Source organism: Haliaeetus albicilla, chromosome 20, assembly GCF_947461875.1.
Source record: "Haliaeetus albicilla chromosome 20, bHalAlb1.1, whole genome shotgun sequence".
Classification (NCBI taxonomy): domain Eukaryota; kingdom Metazoa; phylum Chordata; class Aves; order Accipitriformes; family Accipitridae; genus Haliaeetus; species Haliaeetus albicilla.
Window position 1 is genome coordinate 14,547,374 of NC_091502.1, and position 21,515 is coordinate 14,568,888.

Genomic DNA, 21,515 nt, shown 5'->3' on the forward strand with positions numbered 1-21,515 from the left:
GACAGAACTTGGTAACAGCATAGACCTCTAAGACAGAAAATTGTCCTGCAGTTAATATAAAACCCCACAATATAAAAATCAGGTGGTTATTACATTTCTTCTTATGGTAATATGAGTTTTCAAAATTTTTAATTCTATTTCTATAACCCTAAGTCACTAGTAGAAAACTGGCTGTGAAGCCACCATCTTTCCTTCACAGCCTTGTATTACTTTGTATATGCAGTGCAGAAACACTGGCTGAAGCTAAATACACTTCTTATTTCAGCACTACTCTGCAAATCAAGTGGGCTAGCTAAAAAGCCCCAGAGCCCATATACGCACAAATTTCTCTCCCAAGAACATGCACATGCCAAAGTCACCTCCTTTTCTGTCTCTGTGAGTTCCTTTTTTTTTTCCTTTTCTGCCTGTACTTAAAATGTCAGTGTCTACAAATAAAGAATAGTACCCGAGTTTTTGGTCCCTGTGTAATGCCAAATATAAGAGAAATAAATAAATTATATTATTATAATAGATTAAAAATATCACTCAGGAGCTGCAGGAACAAAGTAAACAGAACTATTGAAATCAATAGTCTTTAACATGCAACAGTCTTAAGGAGGGGAGAAGAACATTTAAAAATATGTTCACATAGATTAGCAAAGTGACTCAGACTACATATCAAGGGCCTATGAACAAACTGATTTTTTGGGGGGACAGTGGAAGTGACTTGCAGAAAAGAAGATCATTGTTCTGTCATCTCCACTGATGATAAATACTTATAAATTGGACATTCTTCACATTGGCATAACATAAGCAATGAAAAACTATGAGTGTCCAAAAGCTTTGAATAACAGCACACTCAACTGAAATAAAATCTCTTTAAAATACTAGATCACGGCCTTACTAGAAAGCTTTTGGAAAAATATTCTAAACATAAATATAATTTGCACTATTTTGTATTTCAAATATTTTAAAGTTAGAGAAATATACATTTTACTTTATGAAGTTTGTGACAGAGAATGCTTAAGAGTCTTTCAGCTTTTGGAAAAGGTCATTTCAGTACAGTATTTATTGTCTCTGATCAGATCTTAAAAACGCACTTCTACCTTTTAGAAGAAGCTGCAATTCAGCAAAAGCAGATGACCAGTATTTTAAAATTAGCATTTTCATCTATGCAAACTCTAAATATACAGATTATTTGATGATGCCATATCTCATTTAAAAGTTGGATTTAAATACAAGTTTTGGCAATCAGATGGGAAAGGCACAAATAGGAGAACTCTCCTTTAATTCGTTTTTCATCCTGGTCTCACAAAAGATCTACTTTATAATGTGCATCACGCTGTTTTGTATATCATAAACATAATATCATCTTTCCTGGCCCACAAAGAGAGGGCAAATAGAACATCATCACGATAACTTAAAATGTAGTATGAAAATATATCTTATAGGACCTCTTGAAACATTATCATTGGAATACAGGTGTTATTTCAGAAAAATATCTTTAATTGTCTTTCAATACATTCTTTCAACATTTGGCAATCTTGATACATTTTAGTTCTTTTAAAGTAAAATTTTTCCATAGGGGGAAAGTAAAGTAATCCTCCAATATTGAAAAAAACTTTAAAAATTCATATTAAAATCTATCCTTATTAAAATAACTTATTTTCATTCTGATTTCCCTGAGAATCAGATGAGGTCAGAATCTCAAGGTCATTGAGGTTTCTTGAAGAAATTTTTGTATTTTTTACTTATTTTGGTCTCACCAAATGCTACTTTACATTATGAACAAAAATACTTTTGGCCTTACAAATAAAAATTACTTCACATAAATGAGCTGCAGTAGAAATGTCCATGGTTAAACTTATCACATTAAATGCTTAATGCAGTATGGACATCTTCCTCGTGAACAGAGAAGGAAGACATTCCCTGGGGAATATGGATACAGGAAAGGGATAAGACTCTCTCTAATAATCTGCATCAGAGGATAGAAATGCTTAGTGGTGAACGTAGCAGTCCTGGTGGCAGAAGAGCTAATTGGGCACTGTGGAGCTCCTCAGATCCCCACAGCTCAGATCCTCTGATATCCCCAGGGTTGCTGATACCCTCCATGGAAATGCTGCAAGAAATCTGGAAATGGGCAGACTGGGATGCAGTCCTGTTTGTCTCACACGCAGCTGGGACACGGCTAGATTGTAGCTGGTAACAAGGATGCAAGGCAACATGCAAAGGACTTTTGCTTTATAAAGATACTACATCTCTCTGTTCTTTAAATACACACGTATCCTGCTTCTAACCCAAGGTGAACAAATGATCTGTAATCTAAATAAGATGGACAAAGAAGCAGAAAGAAAATGCTAAATTAAAAAGTATGATGTCACAGAACTATTCCTGTGTATATTTTTATACATAAGTAAACTATTATATAATTCTAACAGTGATACATGTTTTGTTTTACAGGATCCATTTCTCCAGCTTCTAAAAAAAAAAGAAGTGGAAACAGTGGTGATTGCTGTTGGGAAGGCAGTCCTCCAGTATGCACACAAACATAGAAGAAATACACAATAGAAGGAATTTTACTTTATAATAAAAAAAATGCAGACCTGCCTTTGGTCCGAACTTTACAACACAGCATTATAAACCTTAATAAGATTTCCAAAGGAAACATGATTGCAATCACATATATAATGAATGTACTGTTCCTTGAGTATTTTCTGCAGATACAGGCACTTTTCTATTTTCAGCATGGTATTTTAGCTCTATGCGATTTGCCCTATGGCAAAGGACATGGATTTGGGAAAACTTTATGTCAGTACTTTTTCAGCGAATGATAAATACTTCATGTGACTGAAATATGGTATTATTAGGCTGTTAAATGTACTATATGCCATACAAGTATCAGTAGTAAAACTCTAATGTCTGAAGACCTTTTAAACTATGTAGTCCATTTGTTGACAACAGAAGATAGTTCCTTAGATGATGTTCCTGAGTATATCAGCTATTCTAACTTGAGGAGATTCAAATAATTATTCTTAAGTCATTTCACTGGGAAAATTAGGAAACAGTCTTCCTTGACAGAAAGGCTTCCTGTGCAAGCTAGAGAGTCTGAGCTGTATATTGCTGCTTTTGCAAAGAAACAGAGATTAGCAATCAGAAATTCAATACTAATAATCCGGATTCTTAGATAGACCATTTAATATAGCTTCTATGTTCCTATTGCCCTGTATTGTCAGCTTGGAAAATGGGTAGAGCAAGCACACAACTCTGCATGTTTCTACATAAGCATACTATATTATAATTCTTCCTTTTGTTTTCAATATTCAGTTTTTCAGTTCAGTGACACACTGAGAGAAAAATGCAGCTAGGTCCCTGCTCTTCTAGCAAGTCTGCCATTTAGCTCTCCTCCTTGCTGTGTCTCATTCTCTGCCATCTTCACCTGCTTCCATAAAAGTCTCTCAGATGATCTTGCTCATAGGAGAGGAATATCCTTCTACTGGGTTCTGCTAGAGCTATCACCCAGCAAACAAATTAAGACAAATAAGCAGCCTTCCTCCCTGCTGCCCACACAAGAGAAACAAAAAGCAATACGCATATATAAAGTTATAAACAAACACATAATAAATTGTATCCTCCATTACACTTAATTCATTTACTACCAGGCCAATTTGCAGGTTATACACACAGAAGAGCAAAATAACCATTAATCCTTTCAAAACTGTACTATGAAATACTTCTTTTTACTCTTTTTAATTGGAAGGGCATGCCAACTTACAAGACGAGGCATACTAAAGTTCCTAGTAAGCTTGAGCTAACAAGTACTCCTGACCTAATTAGTTTAGGATCAGATTTATGTCATTAGGGTGAGTTCCTGGAGGAACTTCCAGGTAGAGGAATGCATCTGGAGGGGAAGGAGGTTTGAGGAGGTATAGGAACCAGACAAACATGGAGGGCTAAGCAGTAAGTGGAACTGGAAAAAGGAGAAAGTACAATAGCGAGACTCGCTCCAGGCAGCCGAAGTTTTGCCAACATATCACATTGCTAGACAAAAGTAAATAGAAGCCATACTGAAATCTCCAGTGGTATGCCTCCTCCTTTTCTGCAGAAGTTTGAATCAAAGTGCAGTTTTTGCCAATGTAATATTTCTCATTTTTAGGCTATGACTCTCCTGTTTCTTTGCATATGTAACGCAATAAGTTACTCCAGTAAATAAGATTCAACAACACTGAAATAGTTTTGACAAATTCTTTTTTCTAAAATAGTATGTGTAGGCAGCTTGGTGAAATGAACTTGTTCTGTGCAGTCTCATCAAGCCAAGAAGACTGTAATTCTTTTCCCACTTAAAAAGAAAAAAATATTTTAAAATTCTTTGTTATTTAGTTGAATGGGGAACGCTTGTTCTGCAGTTGTAAATCCAGGGTTTGAAAGAACAAAAGAATCAGCATGACCTCAGATGGCATGAATATAAAGTACCATGGGAAGAAAGAGAAGGAAAGGATGCAAAAGTCTTTCTAAATGGTGAAAAGGTCCTGCAGTAATGGCAGTATTACACAAGCTGGATTCTGACCTTTCATGGTATAACTATTTTGTTTGGCTGGGATTAGTGATCAACGTGAAATTTCACCCTGACTCTGGTTGCTCTGTCATGCTCATGGGGATGGTGTATCTGAGTAAATTTTCTCTTGTAAGACATAACTGGAAATGGTTAATAAATTATACATAAGCAAATATTTCTTGTTCTGTTTACTGAAAGCCTGTAGCCTGTGATCATTACTGACAACTAGAGCAGAAATCACGCTTACCTGAAAACAAAACCTACTTCCTAATCCGGACATTTGCCTCCAGAGATTTAGACTTCTGAATTGCCTAGTTGCAGTGCCTTAATTAGAATGTATTTTTATTAGAGTACTATTTACAATAAAATTATTCCTTTAATTTGGTTTGGATTAGACTTCTGAGACTTGGGAGAATAAATTTATTTTCCATTATTTAAGCACATAGTTAAACTGCTGGAGAGTAGATGTTACTCTCTAATGTGTTTTTTAGCTTTACCAGTCTGCCCTTAAAATACTTAAGAAATTCCATCAAAGACCTATGGGTAACTCTCAAAAGTCTGCTGCATTTGAGCTTCACGATGAAATTATATTTTCCCTAACCTCATTCTTGGAAATAACTTTAGTATTTGGGATGAAACATCCAAAGGTTTTCAACTGCAAGCAGACACAGAGAAGCAATATATAGGCCCACATGGTAAAGATATTAAGCAACTAGAAACCCGACACAATAAAATCAGCAGCTTGGATTAGCCTTCATAGTTCTTTGCACTAGACCTACCAGATTTATAGTCATCTTAACAATAGTATGACAGTTTTAAGATAAACTATATTTTTTTGATTCCAAGTGCACATTTCCTTAAATGTGATTTCCAACAGCAAACTATGATTTGAATTAGTTTTAGTAACTTTTTAATGAATCTGTGTCAACTCATTAAATTATTCATGCATCTTTTATTATTTTCAGCACATGCTGCTCTTCAGCCTTTCTTTGGTCAGATTCGACACAACAAGGAAAAACAGCGCCACAGGTAATAGAGAAACTGTCTTCTACTGATTACTGAGGTTTTTTTCTTTTAGAAAAAGCAAAAAATATGAATTTCAAGATCATTCGAAAGAAGTTCACTCCTATAATTTGTAATAGCTGTGTCAGGTTAAATTCAACTTCATTTCATGTGTGCTGTGAGAGAACTAAGCTGACTCTGAGAGAAAGGGGATCTTTTCCCACAGGGTAGCATATGCTTATACACGTTCCTTAGGTACAGTCCATGGGTACAAATATAAACCACAAATACTATCCTGTTATATTTTATCTGACAGATTTGTTTCAAAAAGCACAACGTCAACATAGCTCCAACAATGGCATTATGTAATTTGACTGAAATACAATCTTTCTTCAAACAGGGAAAGATGACAAAAATTCACTGAACCCATCCCGCAAAATTCTTTGCAAATTGTCTTTGTAGTATTTGAAATCTATGGAGAGTATAGGATTCTGACTCTTGGGGTGATGTTTTGTTCTCCTTCACTGCTTTTTTTTTTAAGTGACTCCTGGTCAGTTACTAACTCATTGACATTTCTCAACTATCTAATTAAAATGTAGTCTATCTTATAATACTTGCAAATGTGACCTTCATTTGTGTATTTTTGCTAGCTAGCATGTTTAATCAAATGTCACTAAGAATGCTAACCCATTTTTTTTCATTGTAACTTTTAATTACATTGTTTCAGTGGAAGTGTTCAGTCTTCTAAGTTTATGAAAATATGTGCCTATATTCTGTAAACTGGATTATATCACTGTTGCTTCTCAATTTTTTAAAAAGAAATGTATTTTCTGTCTTGTTCTGTGCATGCACATTGGTTTCCTTTTAGACTGATCAATGACAACTAGCTTAGCAATAACGTGACTGAGAGATGCAAGAATAGTAGAAAACTGTGTTGATAAGGTGTCCATCCAGGGCATCTCCTTATGAGAACTAGGATCACTACTAAAACACAGCAAAATGTCAATAAATTATGTTTTCTGTTGGAATGAGATTAACTGTAACAAAAAAAACAAAACCAAAAAACACCAGAACAAAATAAAGAAGGAAGTGGAAGCCAGTAGATTTTCTCGAGAACTGGTTAGTGCATCTGATCCTCCTCTGCACACTTCCCACTGAGTGTGGTTTAGTTTACATGTCAGACATTTCATTTTAAAGATGTTATTATATCCCAATTATTTCTCAAAACAACAGGCAGTGCAACAATGTATGCAGACAATCATCAAAACCAAACTAAAACAAACAAAAAGACTGAAACCTTCTCTGGGAACCTCATTTTAAACATCTGGAATCTGGATGTCTTCTTGTGAGCTAATGAGGCTGGGTTCCCTTTATAGGTAGTGAAGAGGAAGAGGAACACGGTATGTGATGTGATGGACATGCTCAGTAAATGGCTAATTTTTGCCACAGACTTTGAAAGGAAAGTAAGGTGAGTGGCTGAGATGTCAACATTTCAACTGGCTCAGATGTCCATTGTCTTAGTCCTCTCATCATAAAACAGTCAAGCTTCATTTGTGTCTTTTCTGCTCAAAATGTCCAGTTGTTCTGCAGAGGAGTTAAGATCAAGAGATCTGAATTGTTTTCCAAAGCAGCAGTGGAGGATGATTTGATAGTTGGAAGTTCTCAAGGAAAATATGCTGATGGTCTTCATCAACCTTTTTCACCACAAATTTGATAGTATAGGAAAGGGAGAAAATCCATCTATTTAAGATGGTCTTTCCTTGGGGGAAAAAAATATTTCTGCCAGGACTTTGGACAAAATAAGTAAACCTTCAATCCAAAAATTCTTGCTGAACTTTTAATTAATTCAGTGTTCAAGGAAGATACACAATAATTTAATGTGAAAATCCCAAATAGCCTCTCACGTAATAGAATTTGCTTTTCTCTTAAAAATCTGGTCATACAAGGCAGCAAATTTGAGAACACAGAATACTATAGACAGATATGGAAAAAAAAATAAAAATAATTAGGGATATATTTTGTTTTCCTTTAAAGTAACAAAGGGAAAGTGCTTTGAAGACTTAAAGAAAGCATTGACTGAAAGATAGTAAAGAATATTTCCAGTGGCTATTAGCAAATGAATCAGCATCTTTGGAATATTATACTGTTAGAGCGAATTTAAATGTCATGAATTTTTATGAGGAATTATTTTGAATAATATAAAGATGCTTTTGTAGAGTTACTCATTGTTTCCCTTCCTACTGAAAAACCAATCTATTTTCCATCTTACTTCCACTTCATACTCATAATGCAGCAAATAGATGACTCAATATAAGCCCAATTATTCCCACTTTGCATCCAACATATAACATCCACCCGATCAAGCAAAATATACTTTAAAATAGAAAAATTTCAGCTACAGAATCCTTACAACTGCAGTAACAAAAATAATAAAAGTAGTAATATATTCCAATTATGGAAGAACATTTGCCCCAAATAAAGTAATTTTAAACTGATGTCGTGGTTTAAGCCCAGTTGGCAGCAAAGCACCACAAAGCCGCTTGCTCACTCCTCCCCCTTGGTGGGATGAGGAGGAGAAAATACAAAGAAAAGCTCATGGGTCGAGACAAGGACAGGGAGGGATTGCTCACCACTTATGGTCATGGGCAAAAGACAGGCTCAACTTGGGGAAGAAACAAAATCTAATTTACTACCAATCAAATCAAAGCAAGGATAATGAGAAATAAAGCCAAACCTTAGAACACCTTCGCCCCACCCCTCCCTCCTTCCTGGCTCAACTCCACTCCCGGTTCTCTCTCCCTTCTCCCCCCAGCGCTGCAGGGGGACAGGGAATGGGGGTTGGGGTCAGTTCCTCACACCTTGTCTCTGCCGCTCCTTCCTCCTCAGGGGCAGGACTCCTCACTCTTCCCCTGCTCCAGCGTGGGCTCCCTCCCACCGGAGACAGTCCTCCACAGACTTCTCCAATGTGAGTCCTTTCTGCAGGTTGTAGTTCTTCCTGAACTTCCCTGGCATTGGTCCTTTCCGCAGGCCGATCTTCAGGCACAGCCTGCTCCAGCGTGGGCTTTCCCATGGAGTCCCGGCCATCTTCGGGGGTCTCTGGCTCCTCTGCTGCCCTCCCTGGGCTGGGGGGACACAGCCTGCCACCTGGTCTCCCCACGGGCTGGGGGGGCAGCCCCTCCTCCCCCGCTCCTCCTCCCCTCCTTCCTCCCTGACCTCGGTACCCGCAGAGGGGTTCCTCTCCCATCCCAATCCCCTACTCCCTGCAGGTTCCCCTCTTCACTCTGCTCTCCCAGAGGCACGACCGCCCTCACGGACGGGCTCGGCCTGGGCCAGCGCTGGGGCTGGCTCCCAGATGGGGAACCTTCCAGCAGCTTCTCACGGGAGCCGGCCCTGCAACCTCTCCCCCGCTACCATAACCCTTGCCACACAAACCCAAATCAACTGAGAAAAGTGTTTTGAGATTATTGTCATATTTCTTCTAGCAAAACAATATTTTCTCTTTCAAAACATGATATAATATACAGATTACAACTAGTTAAGGTATGTTTCTGCCATAGCATAGGCTTCAAACACAGTGATTATGTTCAGTAAGTGCTTTTTGCACCTGTTTCAAATTCACTGAAGCCATGTAATGAAAAGTGTTTTTCAGATGTAAAAAATATAAAACTCTTATTTGAAAACTCTTCTTATGAACTTATTGAAGGAAAATTTAACTCCAAATAATATCAATAAAACTTTATAATTTAGCATATTCCATCTAGCTCAATATTATTACTTTTGTTTTATGCACTCTTTAAGACCACAGATGTACCTGACACTTTACCAATGTGTGGAATTTTTCTGCCAGTTTGTATAATAAAAAAAAGTTTCAGGTCCGCTTTGTTGGAAAAATAACACTTAGAGCAGACAGTGTAGGTAGCTGAGAGCATCACCACTCTCATGCCACTCTAGAAAGAGAATGTAGAAATTAGCTTCTTCTACGTATCTTGTGATCTTTGGCCTGAAGGAATAGTGCTACTTACTAGGTGTAATTTGTAGGCATATATGAAGAAGTGCCCTAAGACTCCTAAGTGGGTTTTGTTTGTCAATTTTTAGATATACTTCATTGTCCTACTTCTTCAGGTACTTTTCATACAATAATTTTCAGCTCAAACGTGACATGTATTCTCTAGCAGGAAAGTATGGAGCGTTACTAATGTGAGATCCATAGATTAGCCTACACTGCATGCTTTTAATTGAAATTTTAACTTATTTTCCCCGTGGCTGATGATCATCAGAGTGAGCTATCAATTCTGAATGTGAAGGGAGAACCAAGTACCAAAGGTCAACTATTTCAGCACAAATCAATTAAAGTAATTAGATGGATAGAAATCCTTATTTATAGCCCTTCCTTCCTACAATGATATGCATATCAATGTTAGGTGGATAATAATAGATCAATCCACAGCAAAGAAGAAATTTGTAATTGACATTGTTAATATAAAACGCTTGATTAAATTATTAATACCATCATGAAAACTGAAGCAGTCAAAATCTTCATAATCAATGTGCAAAGGAAACTACCTGCTGATTTTCTTGGCAATGGAAATGTGTTTACATTTGTAAACCCATGGTTTTTTAAGAGATCAAAAAGCTACTTGGACAGAAAAACATAATCTAGGATGTTGCTCACTTTTCAGAAAGGTTTTGAAATACATCCTGAACTAACTTGAAAATACCAGTTTGGCTGCTTCTCAAACACAAGCACTGGTGCTACCTTAAAACTACCAGGTGTTGCCTTCAAAAACCACATTTGTGCTTTCTCCTATGTCCTTCAAAAAAGATATTAGCTTCTGATAAACATCTTTATTTCTATCTTATTGTATTCCCCCCAAACTACACCTGGAAACTTGCTTTTTTGTTGATGCCAGTACATCCAGGCAGCTGGATAGCTGGTGTGAGAGTTGTTATTTCTTCGTGTTTTCTTGTGTACTCATCAGACTGCTTTGGTCTGTTTTACGCAGTAACCTTGCTAGCGAGGACTATGTCTCCTTGCTTGCACTCCTACCTGTCAGTAAAACAGGACCCCTTGCAACCATAGATCATACCTCAGCAGAAGCAGTGCTGACTCCAGACTGGTGTCCTATGGTGTCACTGGGGCAGTGATGGGGTTGAAATGGGGCCCTGGGCCGTGGGCAAGGTGGTGGAAAGCCCTAGAGAGGCCGAGCAGGGTTGCTCAAGCCTAGCAGGGCCCTCAGGGCCCTGACAGAAGCCCCCTTACCAGCAAGGTGTGCCTCACGGACTGCGGAGGCCTGGGCTCAGCAGGGACCTGCCATGGAGTGGTTTCATTGCTGTGGGACAGCATAGGGCTATTTTAGGGGACATAGAGCTAGGGCAGGGACAGGGACATGGCATGGGAGGCTTGGGGCTGTGGAGGGGTATTCAGGCCACCCATGAGGAGGCCTGGCAGTCCGCGGGGGAAGATGGGAGAGCTGCGTTCAAGCCAGACCAACAACTCCTGTGGTTTATATGTTATAAACAGAAGTACAATTCAGCCTATGATCTTAGACTCATAGAGTCATAGAATCGTTTAGGTTGGAAAAGGCCTTTAAGGCCATCGGGTCCAACCATTAACCTAATACTGCCAACTCCACCGCTAAACCATGTCCCTAAGTGCCACATCTACACATCTTTTAAATCCATCCAGGAATGGTGACTCAACCACTTCCCTGGGCAGCCTGTTCCAATGCTTGACAGCCCTTTCAGTGAAGAATTTTTTCCTAATGTCCAATTTAAACCTCCCCTGGTGCAATTTGAGGCCATTTCCTCTTGTCCTATCACTTGTTACTTGGGAGGAAAGACCGACCCCCACCTGGCTACAACCTCCTTTCAGGTAGTTGTAGAGAGCAATAAGGTCTCCCCTCAGCCTTCTTTTCTCCAGACTAAACAGCCCCAGTTCCCTCAGCCGCTCCTCAGAAGACTTGTGCTCTAGACCCTTCACCAGCTTCGTTGCTCTTCTCTAGACACGCTCCAGCACCTCAATGTCTCTCCTGTAGTGAGGGGCCCAAAACTGAACACAGTATTCGAGGGGCGACCTCACCAGTGCCGAGTACAGGGGGACTATTACCTCCCTGCTCCTGCTGGTCACACTATTTCTGATACAGGCCAGGATGCTGTTGGCCTTCTTGGCCTCCTGGACACACTGCTGGCTCATACTCAGCTGGCTGTCGACCAGCACCTCCAGGTCCTTTTCCACCAGGCAGCTTTCCAGCCACTCTTCCCCAAGCCCGTAGCATTGCATGGGATTGTTGTGACAAGATCTTTACCACTAAAATGCAGATTTACTAGCAAAATACTGAAAAAAAAAAAAATTATTAGAATATATGTATATGAATGGCTCACATCACCAGGCAGAGCTTTCATCAAGGCACAAGCACAATTCACTATTCAAACAGCTTCCCTGTCTTTAAGCCTACATGGATGGAAGAAACTGAAAGTTAAGAGAAATTAGCCACTTATTTAAGAGAAACTGCTGGAAATAATTTTAAGAGCCTATTATTACTTTTTATACATCATAACAAGTGTAGACATCTTTTCATCATTGGATGGAAGAATATGTGACATTTTTCATCAAAGTATGGAAGTACCATGAACAATAAAGTTGTAAGGGTTTGCTGAAGTAATAAGACGAATATAGCTTTCTGAGAGGAGATCATGTATTAACAAGACAGAAAAACTAGAATTTGACAGGTTTGTGTAATCTATAAATTACGATTAGTTTGGAGAGGTAACAGCTGTACAGTGTATGACTTGTTTAAAGAATTTTGCAAAGTTTTCTTTTATTATAAGGGAATGTCCACAGTTTGGAAACTGCAAGTAAACAGAGAACAAATTAGCATTCAATGCAATGAGTACAAGAGCAAGAAATTCAAACAGTACTTAATTAAAATAATAAAATAATCCACTAAAGGTTTGTCAATTAATATTCAGTTTTCAAGAAGGATCAATTTTACTTTGACATAGAAATTTGTGGATAAGCTTTTGATTAGCACAGAGACATTTATGATTCTCAGCTAAAGTATAGCTTGCTTTAAATTGCAAACTTAATTAAAGGTTATCTAAGATAATTTAAGTTTTTTTGTTCCCTGTGATACACATTCTTATATATTATCCCAGTTCTGTGTGTTTATATGTCCAGTGGAAACAGACAGTCTTTCATCCCCTTTACAATATCTATCTCCTGGTTCAAAGCATTTTTTTTTTTTTTTTGAGGCAGCTAATGTATTCTTCCCTACCCTTGGGTCCTTCTCTAGTTCTCTGTGGTTTGCTTTAGTGTTTGCTGAATATTTTACAGTGCACTCTCCACCTTGGCTTGCATCTTTAAGACCTTTATGTGGCTTAGTCGTCCCTTAGGAATCCTATGAATTAATCACTGGATGTATTGTTGGTGTAAACAGCTATTGCTAACAATTAAACAATCCTTATACACACAGAGTGAAATTATTTCTCATGCTCTGGACAAATACACTGGCAAAGCACTTCTTAAGCATTTTCAAGTATTTGAAGCGGCACGTAGGTCTACAGGGGGGGTAAGATTTTATGTTACTTCTGAACTGTTTTCAAAAATAATTAAGCAAATTAAAAAACCCACCTTGTTATGATGGACATTATTCCACTGTCCTCCTGCATGGAAACAACAGTTCCATGAAAAGGTATGTGCCAAAGCTCTGCTCTTGTCTTCTTTGTCTGAGATGTACTAATAGAAGTGAATACACAAACCTTTCAAAACATCCAAAATTCTTGCAGTCTTTGCAATGAAATAAATTAGAGTGCACTGTGTAGGGATTTGTATTTGCATAGGGTAAATCCATAACACAAACACATTTGTACATTATTTTCCTAAATTTGAAATAACTTTGATGTACTAAACCCTTAATATTCCACAGTCTCTTCAGGTGATTCTTAATTCTTCTCCTCTATGTTCATTGTGGTTGTTTTAAACACAGGATCTGGTGCCTGCTTGTGTGCATTTCCAGCTATAAGCCTATTCTGGTGGTGAGCCTGGCACCCTCAATAAAGTGTTTGCAAATTCAAAGGAAAGCCATCAAAAGGACTCAGCCATTGAGACAGACTAGCAGCTCCTTGAAGGACACAGACTTCAGCTGTTCATACAGTCCTTTAAAATAGAAAAAAGAGAGGCTTACAGCTGATCTCCAACAAAGTGCAAATTATTTAAAAACAATAGTAGGAGTACTGAGAAAATTCCCTAACACAACTGTTTTGTTATCCAGCCAAAGCAAAATGTGCAGTTTAATAAGGAGCTACCTAGTAGTTTAGTAAACCTTAGAAACATGATGATTTTAATTTTCAACTTCAGCAATAGATTTTATGGATTTGGGGCAAAATAATCAAATTATCAAACTTTATCTCACTCAGAACTTCAGCAAAATAGTCCTAAATAGTGCTTCCATCTAATGCTTGTAGAAACTACAGTCTGAAAAGACCTAACTTTGGCAAAATGTTGCTATATAAAGGTGAAAAAAAAGGACTTTAAGTTATGATAAGTTGAAATATTAAGGCAATATTTATGGTTCTGTTTGCATGCAGAGAGATAACTTTCAAAGTTTGATTAATTAGTACAGGTAAGAAAGAGCAGAAAATTGACTATAAACTCAAAATAATACTTTAAAATATATGATAATATTTTTAAAGGAGTATAGATGTCCAGGATTTAGTCCCATTTTCAAAAAATTATTTAAGCACACAGAGTGTCATCTTAAAGTGCTGCTGTATATAGTGGGCTTGGGACTCAGGGGATTTCTGCATTCCAGTCCCCTGGAGCCAGTCTGCTGTGCTCCTGTGACACCAGGCTGAGGCACTAGCAAGGCTGAGCATTTATTTCTAGTACAGACAAACACACACATGCAAACTACACAGTCAACACTGGACATCAGTGGATCAACACAAACAGGGCAGTGCCCTTACCGGCAGCACCTACACACCAGCAGAACAGATGTTGCCCTCACCTAGGAAAACAGTTTGGAATAGGATTTAATGCGAAGGCAATACAGATTGAGGCAAGCAGGGGCAGGGTATAGCAAGATGAGTGTACCAAGCAGCAGCTTATCTGTACCCAGCTGCCCCTTTTATCACAGAATCAGAGAGTCAATCACAGAATGGTTAAGGTTGGAAGGCACTATTGGAGGTCACCTTGTCCAACCCCTCTGCTACAGCAGGGCCATGTAAAGCCGGTTGCTCAGGACCATGTCCAGATGCTTTTTCAATGTCCCCAAAGAGGGAGAGTCTGAGGACCCTGCCCTTGGTCACCCTCACAGTAAAAAAAGTGTTTCCTGATGTTCAGAGGGAAATTCCTGTGTTTCAGTTTGGGCCTGCTGCCTCTGGTCTTGTCACTGGGCACCACTGAAGAAAGCCTGGCTCCGTCCTCTTTGCACCCTCCCTCTGTGTATTTATAGACATTGATAAGATCCCCCTGAGCCTTTCCTTCTCCAGGCTGAGCAGTCCCAGCTCTCGCAGCCTTTCCTTATAGAAGAGATGCTCGAGTCCCTTCATCGCCTTTGTGGCCCTTCACAGGCCCTTCTCTCCAGTACATCCATGTCTCCGTGGTACTGAGGAGCCCAGAACTGGTCACAGCACTCCAGCTGTGGCCTCGCCAGGGCTGAGCAGAGGGGAAGGATCACCTCCCTCCACCTGCTGGCAACGCTTTGCCTAATGCAGCCCAGGACACCACTGGCCGCCTTTGCAGCAAGGGCCCGTTGCTGGCTCATGTACAACCTGGTGTCCACCAGGACCCCCAGGTCCTTTTCTGCTGGTCTGCTTTCCAGCTGGGTGGCCCCCAGCTTATGGAGCAATGGTACCTTAGTTGAAAGTCTACATTTCTCAGATCTTCTGAGAATTCAGTAAGAACATGCAGATAGATGTTAAAACGTAATCCTAGAGTAAACACATGTATACAGAATACTTTGCTGTCAAAGATGAAAAGCATCAGTGTTTTGTGTAATGGATTTAACATAGGGCAGAAAGGATTTTTTTGCCGTGGTAGTAATATTAATTAATATTAGAAGCTTAATTAGCTGCATAATTAATATTAGCCGTTTTCCAGCTGGGTGGTCCCCAACATCCACCGGTGCCTGAGGTTGTTCCTCCCCAAGTGCAGGACTTTGCACTTCCTCTTGTTGAAGTTCCTGTCAGCCCACTTCTCCAGCCTGTTGAGGTCCTTCTGGACGGCAGCATGACCCTCTGGCATTATCAGCCACTCCTCCTGGTTTTGTGTCATCTGCAAACTTGCTGTGGGTGGAATCTGCTCCACCATCCAGAACATTAAAGAAGATGTAAAACAGGACTGGAATCAGTATCAGCCACTGGGGTACACTGGGATCCAAACTAGACTTTGCACTGCTGATCACCACCCTCTGAGCCTGGCCATTCGGCCGGTTTTCAACCCACCTCACCGTCTGTTCATCCAACCCATACATCAACAACTTCTCTAGGAGTATCTTATGGGACATAGTGTCAAAGGCTTCCTGAAGTCCAGGTAGAAAATAGCCACTGCTCTCTCCTCATGTACCAGCCATGATCCCTGGCATTATCTCCTGTCCTCTCTGTCTTCCCAGGTTTGTTCCTCCCTGACTTACCTCCATCCCTTCCTTTCTCTGCATTTGGCCTTTCTCAGAAACATTTTGTGACAGCTATATCTCTAATCCCCCTCAAACATCCCATAGGTTTGCTCTTCCCCATGGGACCCATGATGATCTTGTTTTGGTCCTTATCAGTTACAGTGTTCTGGCTGAGCCTCTCCATGGATACACCTGAGAGGTTCCATCAGTGGCCCATCAGTCAGTGACTTGAGACCTTGGGTCTTTGACATTCCTTCTATTATCTTCTCTTCATTAAGGTTTGTGTATCTACGTATCTAATTTTATGCTTTTCCTGCCTCTCGTCCTCGTGTTTTAAGGATGGACCAGATAGCCTTACATCCCACATATCATTACAGCTCATGTAAATGAGGTGTATTTCCCTGGAAAGCATCTGAGAGTTATAGCCCAACCAATGTTTTTCTGATTTCTTTTTTGGATGGGTTTCTCTTCATTCACTATAGCGGAGCCTAGGGAGACTAGGTTTCCTAAATGTAGCCTTTGGGATCATTACCTTTTTTCTCAATGAAAGTCAATGGCACCTATGTACATCAATCAGGCTTAGAAGTTGGACTTAGATCAGCCTCAGGCTATTTATAATCATTTTACCTTTCCAGTAACTTTCAGAAAACTGAAGGATCCATTTTATAGGTGTCATAAATGTCAATAGCATACAGGTGCCATATATATTTATGGTAATTTATCATTATTATCATTATTAAATATATATAGAGAGAGACAGTATAAAGAGGTTAGCCTTTTTGAGCAAACTGGACAAGGTATTGTATAGATTTCCAGTGACTAATAATAGTTAACAGACAAGAAGGCAAATATTAAACAAGTTACACAAACAAGTTGGCAGATTATAACTGTTTTACATATTATACATACAACTAAAAGATCTCAGCATTACAAATAGACCTCACAATTTTATCCTACAGGGTGTTTGAAGGAGGATGGAGGTTTGAAGTCTCAAATAAAGACTCACAGTCAGAATTATTTGACAATTAATATCACAGTGCAGCCCAGCAAAATTCCCTATAACATCATCCCATCCAGCAGTGGGCAAACACCTCTTTGTAGACTAGTCAATGACTTATTACAGCGCCGAAGAAATTATCCTGAGTGCTTTGCCTAGTTTTTTCATAAAGTCATCAGGAAGAATTCCAATTAGGAATTATTAAGAAGAAATACATGATATGATAATTATAAAGCTAGAATCAAAGCATGTTTTCTTATTACTAACAGCAACAGCAAGTCTAAAGAGAAAATTATACCAGCAAGCAACACTATTATAAGTTTGCACACAGGATTCTAATAAAACTTATAATACATTAGAGCCATCTATGTGGGAAACAAATCATCTGCAAGCATTGGCACTGTAACAGTTGTAATGGGTTTACAGTTGGAACCAGCACTGAAACACCGTGACAGACAAACTTAGTCCCCATATGTACATCAAGTGAATAAGCAATGAAAACATAAAATACAGCAGAGAAAAATCAGCACAATTGCTTTTAGAAGTCACCACAAAGGACTTTTCTAAGGCAATCAGAAACATCTATTACATTTCAAAGTAGCATTAGTTTGCCAAGCACTTAGGGGAGTACACATGGGCAACAATAAGAAAAGAGTTGTCATGCCTTGCGTTGTTTTGGCTTTATTGCTGATTTCCATTTCAAAAAGTAGTTGCCATTTTATAGACATGGAATACAGCAGGAATTTTTAAGTAAGGAAGATTTTGAAATCAATCAAGGCTGTCTAAAATGTAGATACCTTTCCAGGAGAATTTATAATAGTACTTTTTGCTACAATGTAATTTAGTGCTGTCATATAAGTAAATTTTTAAGCATGAATAGCACGGAACAGAAAGATTTATTCTAAGTCATCTAGTTGGTATATAGAACTTCACTGTAAACACAGTTAGTGTGACTGTTTTGAAGCCTGAGGTTATAGCTTTCATTTCAAAAACCTCTCTATAAAGAAAAGATATTGAATCAATAAGCCTTGTCATTTCAAGGGAATTTGCATTCTGCAGGTTTTATGTTCCCATCTACAGTTTTGCATTACTAAATGACAATGAATGTCAGTCATGATAATAGAGAAAATATCTTTGCTTACCTGAAATTTCCCTTAATTTGAAATATTAAAGTCCATAGAACTGTTATTCTGGAAAGTTTCAGCCAGCGTAGGAGGCTTCAGTAGGAAGGGCATATTTTGGGATACACTTCTAGGCACATGGATTTTGGAGCCAAAATATTTCTACCTAGTTTTGATGGAAAATAGCTTGAGGGAAAAAGGCTACAGTATCTACTAATGAAGCATATGGGAAATTCAACTTTGCAATGACATACCAAAATCTTTTTCTCTCTGTCCCCATCTCTAGTTGTCTCCAAAGCAGGTTGGATTTGTGGACCTCATTAGTCAAGAAAGTCAACTTCTTGTAATTCTATTTTTATTTGCCTTCAGACTGGAGTCCACAGATCTGTGATGATGGAGCCTCCACTGTACTGCACACACTGGTAACCAGTGCACCATTCTGACACTTCGGCCTCCTAATTTAGCAAGAAATACCTATGTTTCTATTACTTACTTCTTGCATGTGTGTAATTTAGAATTGGTGTTGTCTTCTAAACAGAGACTTCTGTTTTGAGACCTTTGAACATTTACACAGCCCATAGGTAAATTTCAGAATTGTCACCATTGCTCTGTGTATTCAGATTTCAAAATTTTGCAAACTCTCCTAGAACAAGGTTTTCACTCAAAGGTCCAGCAATGTTTTAAATTACTCAGTTGGCTTGCATCAGGCATACAGACACTTCCTAGGCATACTTTCAAAATTTTACTCTTGTCTGAAGGTAGTTTACATTTTTGAGAGTTACTATTTTAATATTTGATTCTCAAAAGATTTCAGCTGCTGGCCCTCTTATCCTACAGCAAAATACCATAAAGGCACATCTGGAAGGATTAGAGCATATTTTCAGCCTGGTCTCTTTTGTAATAATTTCACATCCCTCCGTATAAATAAGCAGATCTAGGTCCTGAGGATTATCTCCCTACAGCATTCCATGAGGATGAAAAATAAAAACATTGACATTTTATTATTAATTTGTTTACAGTTTTGTAATCTGTTCCAGAGAGAGTGAACTTGAGCAGAGGAATGACTCTAAAAATATTTTAGAGCATGCGGCCCTCTCATTGTTCCCAAGGCTGAACTTTTTTGTTTCCCTACTTCCAATTTAGCACCAACAGGTTCTCTCAAAGCAGGAAGAGGCTTCCCAAAACTCAGATCCTTGTTGCTGTATGGGATCAGTGTTTACCAGATATTTCTATACTTCTGCTTTTAGCTGTCAGTATGGAATACAAATTGAGTTTCTGAAAGCTATAGCAAGTGACAGCATGGAAGGGCTGTTTCTTTCAAAAGTCTTTTGAGAACAACTGTTGCTGAATTTCTCCATTCTCCATTCCTTGTCTTCTGTCAGTGAGCTTCTGGAACGCAGAAAGTTAGTGAGAACAAACTTTGTGGGCTGATGTTCTGGGCAGCAGAATCAAGGAAGTTCATCTATTTCACATGCTGTTTAATGAGATTTATATTTACCCAACTTTTTCAATCTCCATTACTTCTTTAAAATGGGAGAGTTTTTTACATTTATGCTCATTATTAGCCAGTGGAACCATATTTGAAGGCAAATCCTCTGCAGGAAGTGTGGAATTTTAAACTCCAGTGTTGCTTTCATTTTTTTTATCCACATACATTCCCCATAGATGACTGACACTGAACAGTGTTGGAACCAGAAAAAGAAAGAGAATAAATAAACACAGGAGAGAAACTGTCAAATTGCAGATTATGGAGAATACATAGACTTAAGAAGAAAACGAAGGTGGCTCAGTTGTGTCTCTTCCCTCTCCTCTTCATGATCACTTTAGTCCTGGCAATGGGGTAGAGCAGAAGAGAATATTGAAGGGGCAAAGAGAATCAGAAAGTCTGATATCATGAAACCAGAGAAGTTAAAAGAATCACAGTATATTGCTGATAGTAGCAATAAGGATTAAAATCTGTCTGGTTCCATTTGTAATTTTGCTGTCACTGGTAACAACAGAAACAGGAAGAAAATACACAGTCACCAGCATAATATTCTTGGAGCTAGTAAAGGATAATATATACAAGATTGCACCCAGACCAAAAATAGAGGTGAGATGAAGAATTCTAAAAAGGATCAAAACTCTATACCAGCAGGTACACTGCATGGTACTTGGCCAAAACACCGTTTTTTTTGTAGAATCAGAACTGCCCATTATGTTATTGATGAACACTCACTAACACAGCAAAACCAAATATCAGCTGCTGCTATTACTTTAACCTCTAAAAAGAGATGGTTCAGACTAAAAAAATAGCACCAACTCTCTAGTGCTTAGTCATTTAAAACATTGCTTGACCTTTGAGTGAAAACCTTGTTCTAGGAGAGTTTGCAAAATTTTGAAATCTGAATACACAGAGCAATGGTGACAATTCTGAAATTTACCTATGGGCTGTGTAAATGTTCAAAGGTCTCAAAGCAGAAATCTCTGTCTGTTTAGAAGACACCACCAATTCATCAGTATAGAGATAGCAGAGGAAAAGAAAGTTCTCTTATTTATGTACTCTGCTATATTTGTAGTAGGATTTTCCATCACTTTCTTAGGCAATTGTCTTTGCAAAGATTTCTGCACCAAGTTATTTATACAGTTACACTGAGATAGCTGTGATTATGGCCACCACATGCTTACTGAGTTGACTGAGGCCACAAATGACCAACAAGGACCTTTATTATCTCTGGGAACTTACTTCTGTAGACCCTATATAATAAAACTCTGTTCATCTCCTCAACTCTTGCAAAGCTATCTCCTTTCTCCACACCTAATCACTATCTGTGAAACCCAGTGGCAGGCGGGTTGGAACTAGATGATCTTTAAAGGTCCCTCCCAACCCAAACAATTCTATGATTCTAGAAGCAGAAGATAGTCAAAGAAGATTCAAGGATTTCTGATCAGATAGGCAGATTCCAAAGAAGAATCACTCATGACACTATTGACTGTCTCAGACTTCCAGAAAAAAAGATAATCAGTGCTAATTTTGCTGGAGATTTTGGCATATATACTAGTGTATTCTAGAGACTACATTGATCCCAGACAAAAACTGAGGGCCAGGATGATATGGAGGGAGTGTATAGAAAGCCATCCCATTTTTAACAGAAGTTATTTGAAGGCATAATTAACTGTTCTGAAATAACAAGCTTTTGAGTTCAATAATATCAGTTGATAGCTAGTCAAGCTTGCACAGGGTATGGGAAAAACTTTCTTCTAAAAGGACA

The 21,515-nt window shown here is 38.6% G+C and overlaps 1 protein-coding gene across 5 annotated transcripts in view; it reads right to left on the minus strand.

Annotated features, from left to right (window-relative positions):
- The window catches only part of CNTN5 (contactin 5), a 672,838-nt gene that overhangs the window by 261,852 nt on the left and 389,471 nt on the right, over nt 1–21,515 (minus strand). The window lies entirely within an intron of this gene.